Consider the following 12031-nt stretch of genomic DNA (forward strand, 5'->3'; position numbering starts at 1 on the left):
CCAAACGCAGAATGGATCAGTGTGGATCCTCAGTGACACGCTTTTCTTCGCTTCACTCCGCCAAGCCAGAGTTTTCCACCTTTTTATCGTTGCTCTGAAAAAGCCAGTGTTTCGCTTGTAATTCTAGAGTATGACAAGGGAGTTTTAGTTTGTGCTAGCTAACGGGTGATTTTTCAACAAACTTATCTGCTATGCTACCCAGAATCCCAATTTCCGATCGCCTCATTGATTAGACATCGATACCAACAGTGTCGGTTGTCAGAAACATGAAGGCTTCAAAATTCTTCCAAAGTGGCTTAGCCTAATCTCCGGTTTATGATATTCCTGTAATTTTGGGTTCAAGCAGAACATCAGTTTCACGGAAACTCGGACACTGCGCCTACCTGATAAGCTCCGCGTAGGGAGGAATCGGAGCCAAATAAAACACAAAAATAAAAACTTGGTCATCTGTAACACCATTTCGGGTGGTGTGGACCACCGGAAAGAAGAATTGTTGCCGAATTTGAAATGGTGTACTCGGAGACTGCTTTTCTTGGAGCGTACTCCCAGGCTATAGGTGGGATGAATAACTGACTTTCTCGAAGACGACTGCGCTTCGTTTTCTCTGAGTGATTTCATCCTCCTGCAATCCGTCCGCACTCATAGGCCTAAGACTACACCGAACGTATTATATTCACGAGCATTTGAGGCGCACTCGCTCCAGCGTCCAACCAATTTCAGTTCACCCTCAAAATTGTTATGGCGGGCACAAAACTCTGTTGGATATCAGCTATTTTTCTCTATCTCCTTCTTGTTATTTCATTTTAAGGCTTTCAGCGGACATCATCAGGGACATCCGCTTGGTGAGTACTTGACCAATTTTTGGCAGGTATAAAACGTCTTGCTGCATGTTTTGAAGAGCGAAACTATGGTAAGGTTGCTTCATTGTCCCTGTCGATAACTGAGCACAAGCTGCACTCCACATGCGCTCACTGGTTTCATCTGCAATATGAGACAAACCACAGTTCGCATAACTCTAAGAGATGGTACATAAGTCGTAAATAATAGTGTTGGTTGCAATTATGTGTTTACATATGTGCCGGAATAGACAAAAGATGCCCTGCAACGAAATTTTCTCTACAGAAAATATCGGCGGACAATTTTACGGCCAATCGCTTTGAGTGGGGCTCGGAGAAAACCAGGGGATCATTACAGCGCTCAATAAAACGAAACAGAAAGTGCCCAAGGTGGTATGTACCCGGGTGACTAGTAACTCGACCATGAAGACGTCATTTTATCTGGCCGTGCAGTTCAAAGCGTCTAACAAGTGGTCTAAGATCACCTTTGTTGAGTATAAATACATACAGCACAGAATCAAATGAGCAGAGATCGCAAGTGTCACGTTCAGTTCTTGAATCATTTTTGTGAGAGTTAAGTAGGATAGGTGGTTTGACAATGTGGAAACGCCTCTATCCCTATTGCCGGGTTGGTGGGATCATTGTGGTTCTCCCAGAGTTCGAAGCTACCCCAATGGCGGTTCACGCCCTCTTAGTATACAACATGATTGGGTGGTAGCAACAAATGTGATGTGATGTTTTAACGGGTCTACGAGTATCAAGTCGAGGCTGATTATAAAACCAGCTCATTACCTTGATGAGTTGAGTGTCTTAGGTTAATGGAATCCGAGAAAAGTAGGTGAAACTGATGGCGTAGTGTGCAGCTGTGTCTCAACCCACTATCAATCCACTAAAAATGATGAGTCGGTCAACTAGGCACGTCGAGACCAGACGCAAGCGATCCGATAAACTAATCCCAATATTGGACACGGGCGGTCATTTGAAGGTAAATTTCACATAGTGTTTATCTTCATCGTTATCCTCATCGACAACAATACACTAGCAATACATTGCTAGTCAACCTAGCAAATAGTGGAGAGAAAAGGGACGCGTAGGGACCTGGTGTGAGGATTCCCATATCTTTGGGAAAAACTATCAATAACCTTGGATCAGCACTCAAAATACCACCTCTAAACAGTATATACAAATAAGACGCCATCAATGGGCTTAGGGTAACATCCTCACTTAAAATAAATCAAATGCACGACAAACTACAACTGTGCGATCCGGCTGGGATGTCACAGCATGCCTGCAAACTATTGTGTACCATTTTACACAGTCTGCGAACTTTGTGCCTGCAGGGGTCTGAAATGAAAAACACCGAGCGGTTTTATCGTTAGGTGGCGATTGAGGGTGTACATGCCGCAAACACAGCCCGTGGCCTGTTACCAAAGCTTCGCTTACGCAATACTTCAAGTGCACACTGAAATCAGTTAGCTCATGCTGCGGTACGAATACACCGGTGACAAAATATTCGGTATATATATATATATATATATATATGCTGGCGCCTTAACCACTGAGCTATCTCGAACTCTTGAGGGCGTCTAAGGCCTATGGATTCCGGGAAAGTGGTGAAATTTCGGAATGACGAAGCAAACTTTGCTCTTACAGTTGTCTTGTATAAACTTAAGATTTCAGGGAATTCGTTACTGACACCTTAAATGAAATAAGTAGATGAATGTCGCTCTTGTGGCTTTACCTGTTACAGCACAACCAGACTTCCTCAGCTTACAAAGTTGGCAAACTCAAGCTCCTCATTCCGAATTTTATCAAGGATACGAAAGCGTGGAAAAGCCAGATAAAATGGTACTTGAAACTTGGTAAACTTATGCCGAAACACGGGATTACTTCCGATGTTATATTTAGAGTAGTTTGTACGGATGATTACCAAAACAAGGTCTGCATGATCCAAATCCTCCACTTTCTCTGTAGACGCAATTTCAATATTCAGACTGAGGTAACCACGCCGGAATGATTTCACTTTTAAAATGAATCAATAACCGGAAGAGAAAGCAATTGTGATGTTCTCCACTGCTTCTAAAACATCCTGCTTGTTGGACCCCAGATTCCATGATGTGTGAGACAAAATTAGTGTTATGTTCGGTTACATTCCTCTAAAAATGGTTTTGTGCCACTTCTAAACGTCTCTTTAAGTGTTCTAAATTATGTGCGCGCGTAAGGCTTGCCGCTCAAATCATCGAGAAAATAAATCCGGCTCTTGATTCGGACTAAGAAAGTGAGATGAAGCCAGGATAAATTTCGGTATGCTACGAAAATACCCGAAGATCCACTCGAAATGCGCCGCTTGAATGATGTGACATCAGAACTAATTTGATGAGGCTTGAAGCACCCTAATGAAACCACTCTGATCTTTGAATAGTGGGTACCAAACGCAGGTGTCTTGGTGCATTGGTGGTTCACGTCACCATACCAAAACTTAATTACGAGACACATTAATGAGTGAATAAGTCTACCCGAAAACTAATCGAACCATTCTCATCCCTGATTCAAATGTCCCGTATTTTTGTTCAATTCGATTGGAATCCATTGAAAGCATTGGTTCCACATTAATTGGAGCGTATTGTGGGTTATCGTTTTTTATTTTAAAAAATTGGTAATCTCGGGTGCTTCGATAAGCATGGAATTGCGGTCCACTGCTTCCCTCTTGCCGTGGGCAAATCGCTTGAGCAGACGTGGGTGCGATGTAGTAAATTCCGCGAATGCATTCTCATCTTCTATTCAGCTAATGTGATGCGAATGTCCTATGGTTGGTCGTTTTAGGCCGACAATGGATTGAACGTGGAAGACAAGCATACTGTTCCAGGTCACTTGATGGATCATCTCTGTCCGCCGTTGCACCACTCAGTCTCATCTGACTTTGCCAAGTTCGCACTATTGGCGAAGGTCAGATATGACTGAGCGATCATCAGTAAATACATTTAGAAATGTAAAAACCGTGGAAAATCACGACAAGCTCCTGGATTTTTACAGGTAGCCACTGGGATCATCATTAGCTCAATAGCACATGGTCACAGCAACTTACTGCTTACCAAACGTGTTGAGTCGCTTAGTCTACTCCGTAACGGAGACCGACCAATCATCGCCGCCGAACTAGTTATCCTGCGGAGACAGATCGATGGTAGACCAAAACAAACTGGATATATTTTCCGGTGGTCGTGTCCGTGTTTGAACATTGGTGTGTTTATGGAAGTGAATAACGGGGCCACTTCCATAACCAGCGCACAAACGACACAACTGTAAACTCACTCAAGATTCCCAAGGCGCCATCATGCCTGAGGTCCAGCTATGTGGTTTTTTTTCAGCCTGTACACTGATGACCATAGGGACGCGTAGAGATGCGTGTCACGCATGTCCCCCTTGTGGTTTCAACAATGAGAGTCCATTCATTCGGCTTTGATGTTTTTATGTGTACACATGACACGCGGTAGTTTAAGTAACCGGATACGATGCGAAGAAAGCTTTCACAAAGACCACTACCACTTTCGCCCTTTGTGGGATTTTATGAGGTATGTGTAGTACCCTACTGTTCATCCTCGGTATTTCTTAGTTGAACGTCAAATCGGATACATGCGGATATTTCGAATGTCAATCCAAATAAAACATGAAACGGACTTTGTGTAGCACATTCAGGTGTTTGAATTCACGTTCATCTTCGTCTGGCTGGATCATTTCCTCTTCATCAGTCTCGATCTAAGTGGAAAATCATGCAATTCAGACAGCTTCTTGAATGATTGTCTAATTCGACCGAACGCCGGTGCAACTTGTACAAAAGTTGAGGTGCTCTGTCTTACTGAGTGGATTGTCGTGTAGTGCAACAGTGTGACAAACCGATATGGTTTGTTCAGAGCAAGGAACCGCCGTTTCGATAATCCAGCACATGCTGGTATAGCATTGGAAGCATGCTGGCTTCGTATGTCACGTGTCCGGGGCTGAAATCCTCATACAGCGACGAATACCCACTGGTTACGAGCTCTAATAATAGAAAAACTCAAGTACTCTTTGGTGTGGACTGATAAGGGTAATTGCGCCCAGACAGGAGGACTGTTCAAACGAAAGTGATGTATATACAACTCCTACAAATCCACCAACCAATTAAAGCTGATATGAACTGACATTTGTCCTTGTGCAAAATTGTGGCGTTATACCGTCTCTCTGTACTGTACCTGAGTGCCTATGGTCCTCTCCACATTGACCATTCGACCAGTTATTGCTTCAAATTCGTTTCAGTATGTTTTAGGCACCGGTAATGGAGAAGTGGAGTCCGCGAAGATAGTCAAATCACAGGGATCAGGCTTTCAGTGATCAACATCGGTTCACAACTTCCCGAGGATAAGCGTAGAACTCAGTTACAGTGATATCATCTGACAGTCGCATTGAAATGACAGCTATGACATCTGTCGTCCCCTGAAACTCACTGTTGGAATTCTTGAGAATATCCACTCCCAAACTTCAAGCCTTGACGTTTTGTTTCGACCATTGTGCTGTAGCTATTAATAGGTTTCAGTGCTCATTGTGTATTAAATCCCTGTAGTCCTATTTCACATAGACGAGCTGTATCAACTCGATGGTCATGTAGATTGCGAATCCTAATACCCTGGCCTCCAACGACTTGGCGGATTCAGATGAACGCATGAGATGTTGCCCACTAAGGAAATTCTACCATTAACAAGCTTGTGTAAGTGACACATTCCGTAGGCTTACTTAAAAGACAAACAATGAGTGGATAGCACTGCCATTGTCATCCTAAGGGCAATTTCATCCGCCTACTCAACCAGAGCTGGTTTGCGTGTTCGTCATTGCTGCTTTGGAACCGGGATTTGGTCAGCTCTCAGATGCAGTCAACCCGTGGACCGGATACTATGCACTCTATCAATCGCCTTCGGTCTTTCAGTTTAATGAAAAGACGTCTTAGAGTAGACTATATGGGCTGTAGCCATAGATCAGAAATGTGATGGCGAAATTCTTCAATCAACAATCTGTAGAACGTAGTGATGAAATATCGGTTTCATTCATTCTTATGGTCCTGTCCATCATTGGATTGAAAGGAACACTGTTATTGTGAGTTTGATGTTTACACATAGTTGTAAGGGAATCAGCCTGTGTATCTGTGGTAGGGCTGCTCTCGGGTCGACCTAGGTTTTGGTCGAAAACAATACAGTCATGTGTGATTTCACCCAAACAAATCACAACTCGCTAGAACTCATCCGTCTGATTTGTCTAATCACCAGTTCAGCTTCTCTTTTCATGACAGCCTCTCATAAGTGGAAAGCCATAAAAGGGGAGGCGATACAGAGAATTCGTGCAGAGAAGGGACAGTCAGGGTTGATGAAGATGTCTACTGTCGTATGTATCTGTGATATGTTCGGCTGGTTCCTGTTTCCGGCTTATCACATCAAACTACGCCGAAGAACCCCTACGCATGGTGGGTAATGCCAGTTACGGTTTAAGCTAAGCTGCTTATGCAGCCAAATGAAATTCCTGTACCCGTCGTAAACCCGAGCTGATTGGACGGGAGAGTGAACAGGATGAAGCAACTGTAAAATCATCGGTGTGCCCAACCGATAGCCCATAGCTGTCAACTGAAGTGAGCACGGCTGAACATTTGAGACCAACACTGTGTGCGAAAGCTTGTCTAATGTCCTGCTCTACTTATGAGATGCACTCAGGACACACATATGAGCAGCCAGTGATAGTCAATTCAGTCCGGTCCGTATACCGATCGGTCACAGAGACTTACCTCTCACACTCAGCGCCATGTACCACACATAAAAGTGTTGTATGCATAGAGCCTAAAATGGTTAGCAAACCCAAGTTACTGACTGTGAACTTGGTAGGCCTCAGTCAAACAAGAGCCATGGCGGATTGGGGGAAACAGGTCCCTCGATGTGAAATGATCTTCAGGTGACGAACCGAACAAATCATTGTCGCGATCGATGGCACATAGGGCTGCTGCCCTCTAATTAGAATACTCTCGAATCTGACGCATTATAAAGGTAGAACTTCCTTATTTCTGCGTTGTGAATTTGTGCATTGAGTGTTTGTTTTATCCATCTAAATTCAAACCGAACTAGTCAATGCTCCCCGTACTGCGCATGGTACTGAGTCATACTATAATTATATTCCTCTTTGGATTGTACAGCTACATTCTCACTTGACCCGCATCGTATACCACGTTAATTTTCAGTGATCTTTTGTGATATGTGATGTCGCGTATTTCAAGTGGGGTACATTGTTCAACCTTCTTTCTGGCCTCTTAACGATCGTTCTCTGGCTTCAGGGCATCTTCCGCCATAAATCAATCACTCTCTAGACCTTATATCACAAGGGGTCATGTATGGGATGCCAGTCGCCCTGTTAGCTTCGTGCCTATGTACACCTCTACTCCATGTCTTATGCATGTATGCTGTGTCCAGACTAGTCCTGTATTCAATGCAGCAGCGTTCTCTGTTTGTGTACATCCAGTCACTCCATGGCCATTTCGGTGTGCGCCCATCACCATCAGGGATCAGTTCAGTGCAATGCGTCAGCAAGAAACTGTGCACCTTTGTACTATGATTCATTTTTTCGGGGTTTCACACTTCCTCATATGTTGGTTGGCTTTGCGAGCCAAAATGGAGTTGTAGGAAAACGGTACGATTAGTACACATTCGATAGACTGCTGGGAAAACGATCCACCTCTGCGGAACTGCTTTGTTTATTCCCTTACTGAAAACGGCGTTGCTTTTAAAGGTTTGTTTCCATATAAGTGTTTGATCCTCATATCTAATTTGAGAACTTACCTCTAGCACAGTACCACTTCACTGATGATTTTCTCCCAGTTCTCAGCGCCTGACTGATATCTGGTGATATTTATCGGTCTTTAACCTGGTGTGTTTTCCGTAGAACGAAATCCAGTAAGTAGGGGGCAGAGTCCCTCAAAGCAACTGGTTTACTAATTCTGTCTTCCCTGACACGCTGATTTTCACAAGATGTAGGCTGATGTTTTGACGCTACTTTTTTCGCAGGACTTTTAGGCCTCTTGAATCAGGCTTGCACCTTCTGTTTTGCGTCCGACCAGAGTAGTGTTTCCACTAACAGCTGAGCGTGACTATTGAACTTCGATCATTTTCTCCCATGTTGATGATTATTACTAGTCGAAGAGCGCTGGTGTGCAGTAAGAACCTATCTTTTCCCGGCCGCATTCCAGCGTTACTCATACCGATCACCCGCGGACGCAGTGTAGCGCACCATAGCATCTATACTGACGTGTCCCCTTTATTGGACATCAACCTGTTTACCTTACGTTTCCCCCACGTAGAAACATCCTATTAGCAGACAAAAAAGGAGGATGGAAACAAACTTTTATGAATCTTTTCCCGAGTGTCTCAGTTAACTGAGGGACCTGTGCACACCACGATTAAGGCGGCCAATCTCCATTCGGTTGATGTTTTCAATGTCCCAAACATTCAAATCAGGCGAGCATGTGATCCGAAAAAATTACAGACTTTCAACATGGATTTAACACTCAAAGAGACCGTCGGATAATTGCATTGATTTTCCGGAGAAAAGTAAACAGTGATGGGCCGCAAGCAATGTACATGATGGGTTTTTTTGTCCAGACGTGACAGCAACCTCAGCCGTTAACTTCCACCAGTTTGTTTGTGCAGAGCTCTGTTGGGCTGTGCACTCAGGACTCGAATTCAGGTGATGCAATCTCTACCCACCTCCCTCCGATATAATAAGACAGCTTCACACCTGTTCCGTTTTGATGAGTTCTGCTCACCTTAACATGGGAACCCGATCCGAAGAACGCGTTCACAAAAAGACCAACTAATTGAGGGAGATATACCGGGTGGTTCTGATAGACTGAGTTCCGTTACAGATCGATGCGCATTTCATGCTCCATGTTAGGTCTGACTGAGTACGCTGAGCTCAGTCCGTCTACGTCTTCTGTGGCAAGACTTTTAGGCATTCTGTGCGAAATAAGTGTAAAAACCTGAAAGTAGCATGGCTACCTGTGGAAGTTCACCTCGAGAACTGCAGAGAGCCCCAGGGTTAAACATCCAAGATCATCACCGTAAAAGTGAAGGATCTATTCAATTGTGAGTATAGTACAGAAATAATCGACGGGGTTTCTAACATTACAGGGTCAGTAATGCCATTCGGTAAGTGTGAAAGTGCCCAGTCCATTTGTTTAGATGAATGATCGAAAAGAGAGCGGTTAACACTGCGTATATTTACGACATTAAGGCAAAAATCATTGTGCTGAAAATCACCGGTTCCGTGGGCATTCCCCCCAACGCGAAATCAATTCATTAGTATTTAGTCACTTTTGGTTTTCTGTGCATACCAGATGGAATACAGCGAGAATGGGACGCTCCAACAGTGGTTCCACTATTCAAAAAGCTTGTAAGAACACCACGCGGAAGCCACCGGGACATCAGTCACCATTAGCCATAGCTTCCAAGGTGCTCCGTGGCATTATGTTACACGGTTTGCTTCACCATCAGGAGAACTCAAGTTGCTTTTCGCCCTAATATGAGGGTTGCGGCCAGTGGTCGAGCTGTTTCACTGCTTCTGACGACGAAGCTGCTTTTGGCCCACTTAGGCGTCAGCAATCATGATGGTGTCTGGTAATTCACATCTTTTACGAATCTTCTATCTGCCTACAACCGTGAAAGTGTATGGATCTACGACCAACTTTCTTCTGAGTTCACATCCACTGTTGTCAGACAAGACAGACATCGGTCGCCCTTCCTCTTCTAACTAATAATCCATGTGAATCTTCTGTATCTGTCTTTAGCACCTCGGATTTTGGAATGCTTTCCGGGTGCACATGTGCTTCACACCTGCCAAGTGTGAAGTACTACTGCAAGACGAGCTGCGATCAAACCCAAATCTCCTACCTACAGAAGTCGACTGGTGGGTTAGAGAAATTCATCAATCAGAGCAGTACTAGTGAACTGATGAAAGACAAAGTCACTTCCCAAATCGGGTAGACTAATGCAGCGTTCGCCCATCTGTGACAGTGATGTAACATTAGTTTGACTGCTAAGGGTAATGTGTGCACTGCTGCAGTGTCATCTGTCCTACCGTATCGATCCGAGATGCGGCTTCTGAGTGTAGATTTTCGAAGACTGCGTCTGATCATCGGTATATGTAAAGCATCGAACGGGGATTGTGAGAGCATCGGATAAGTAATACTGATGCAGGAAAGATAACTCCCCCTCTGTAGATCAACTAGACACTAGATTGCGCAGGTCGGCCCAGGTACTCCGTGTCCCAAAGGACCGTTTGCCTCACGGAGCCCAACTATGCGTCGGTTGGAGACTACGAAAGGGCCGTCAACATGACTTTACAAATGCCATCTCCCAGGATGAGGGCCCCGATAGGAAACATACCAATGGTTGGTGACCATGACAGACAAACACTCAAGCAACCAATACCGGTCCTGCATCAAAGCTGTTGTCGTCACTGTACCTTGGTACACGGTTCATAGCTGACTGACTGAATGACCGACACCATGGCAAAGACCAATCTCTTTCAGTGTTCTGGCATTAACGTTCGTTGTGCGCATATTATAGCCTGTCAGGAACGGTGCCCGTAAAGCATAGACGTGCAGCTTCATTCAGTTTGACAAAGAACATAACGACAATCCATGATTCCTTGCTGAATAAGCAGTGATCTACCGAGGTAGCTTGCTGCGTACGAGTATGGCAACATCCCTTTTGGGATATGTTTGCTTGTTTCCCCTAGTATCAGTCGCTATCTCGGTTTGTTGTTAATTTGCATTGTCTATAAACTGACTCCTTATCGATCTGCTTGTCGGTTTACCCGTATCGTCGTCTGCCGCCTACTCGTAATTCTGTTGTCCCAGTTTAGGCCGTCGGTACCTGCGGCTGCCATCCTTGTTGTGAGCACTCCTCCATCCTCATCATCTTGCTCAGCATCATCCGATACGTATGCGACCCAGTAGCCTCGTTTTTGGACTTCGTCGTGATAATCTTTTCTTCTTAGGTGAACCAGTTTCACAAAACGAGTGCGTCTGGCCGATGGCTGTTAGTGCGCTATCTCGCCCGTCTCGCCAGCTGAGACAATGTGGCGAGACTGCCACGCACGTCTTACTGTCCCGACAACTTACTAGTCCCACGGTCAGCACCCAGACCGGTCGCACACTGTGCATCGCACCCCCCTCACATTCTGTACGGTTTGCCTGTCTATTTGTACGTGTGTCTGTCTTCTGCCTGTTTGTCTTCTATCGATGCATCCGTCTCGGGCTTTCCAGACACCCTTGGTCGAGTGACGTGCGCGCGTACCTGTGCGCCTGGTCGTATTCGCTTGATTTTCTTCATGTCCATGAACGTGTGCCTAATGGGATTTTACCCTCTACCGGCCTTCCGTTCTCCTAACAACTGCCCTCGCCGTCTGGTTTATCGCACCATGGTTTTGTCCTTGATTTGGTTAACCTACATTACGACTCAACCAAAAGGGCTACGCCGCCGGCGTGATATTCGAGCAACCAGTGCCACTGGTTGACCCGAAAAAAATAGACTGTGCATCTGCCCAGCGGTGTACCACAGTTTCGCACCTCGTTATGCGCTCAATTATCGCTTTCGGCTCACCCAAATCGTTCAGCTTCAGTAGACTCATTGAGATTCTACGTCGTTCTCTTTGAGTTTCATAACCGGGATGCAGTACTGGCGAGTCCAAGATTTAGGTTTTGAACTTCACATGGTATCATGCCCGTTTCCTCCGTATTTTCTCAACCAGGTTTGTGTGTTCCTTTAAAACCGTCTGGACCGAGCACCGTGACGGCGTACGGTTGGGTAAAAACGTTGGTGCCCGTGATTAGTAGGCATGCCAAACCTAAACCTAGTTGCTAAATATTTTCCTGAGCTTCCGTTGTAGAAGCCGTAGCCACCTACAACCTTCTGCTCGGAGAGGGCGATTTTGTGGATTTGGAGACGTGTCGTTGGAGTACGACCTCATATTCAACGCGGACTTCATTTCAGGCTAGAAAAACCTATTGACAATTCCGAAGTATGCTTGCCACTTCGAAAATTCCACGTGAATTTGACTACGGGATTAGTCTTTCAGAGACCTTGTTCCATTTATTATATATATATATATATATATATATATATATATATATA

The 12031-nt window shown here is 44.9% G+C and overlaps 1 protein-coding gene across 1 annotated transcript in view; it reads left to right on the forward strand.

Moving 5' to 3' along the window:
• Positions 1-12031, forward strand: part of T265_10980 (hypothetical protein) — a gene marked incomplete at both ends in the record, with an annotated part of 64448 nt that overhangs the window by 36617 nt on the left and 15800 nt on the right. The gene's annotated exons all lie outside the window — the stretch shown is intronic.

This window comes from Opisthorchis viverrini (assembly GCF_000715545.1).
Source record: "Opisthorchis viverrini unplaced genomic scaffold opera_v5_431, whole genome shotgun sequence".
Lineage (NCBI taxonomy): Eukaryota > Metazoa > Platyhelminthes > Trematoda > Opisthorchiida > Opisthorchiidae > Opisthorchis > Opisthorchis viverrini.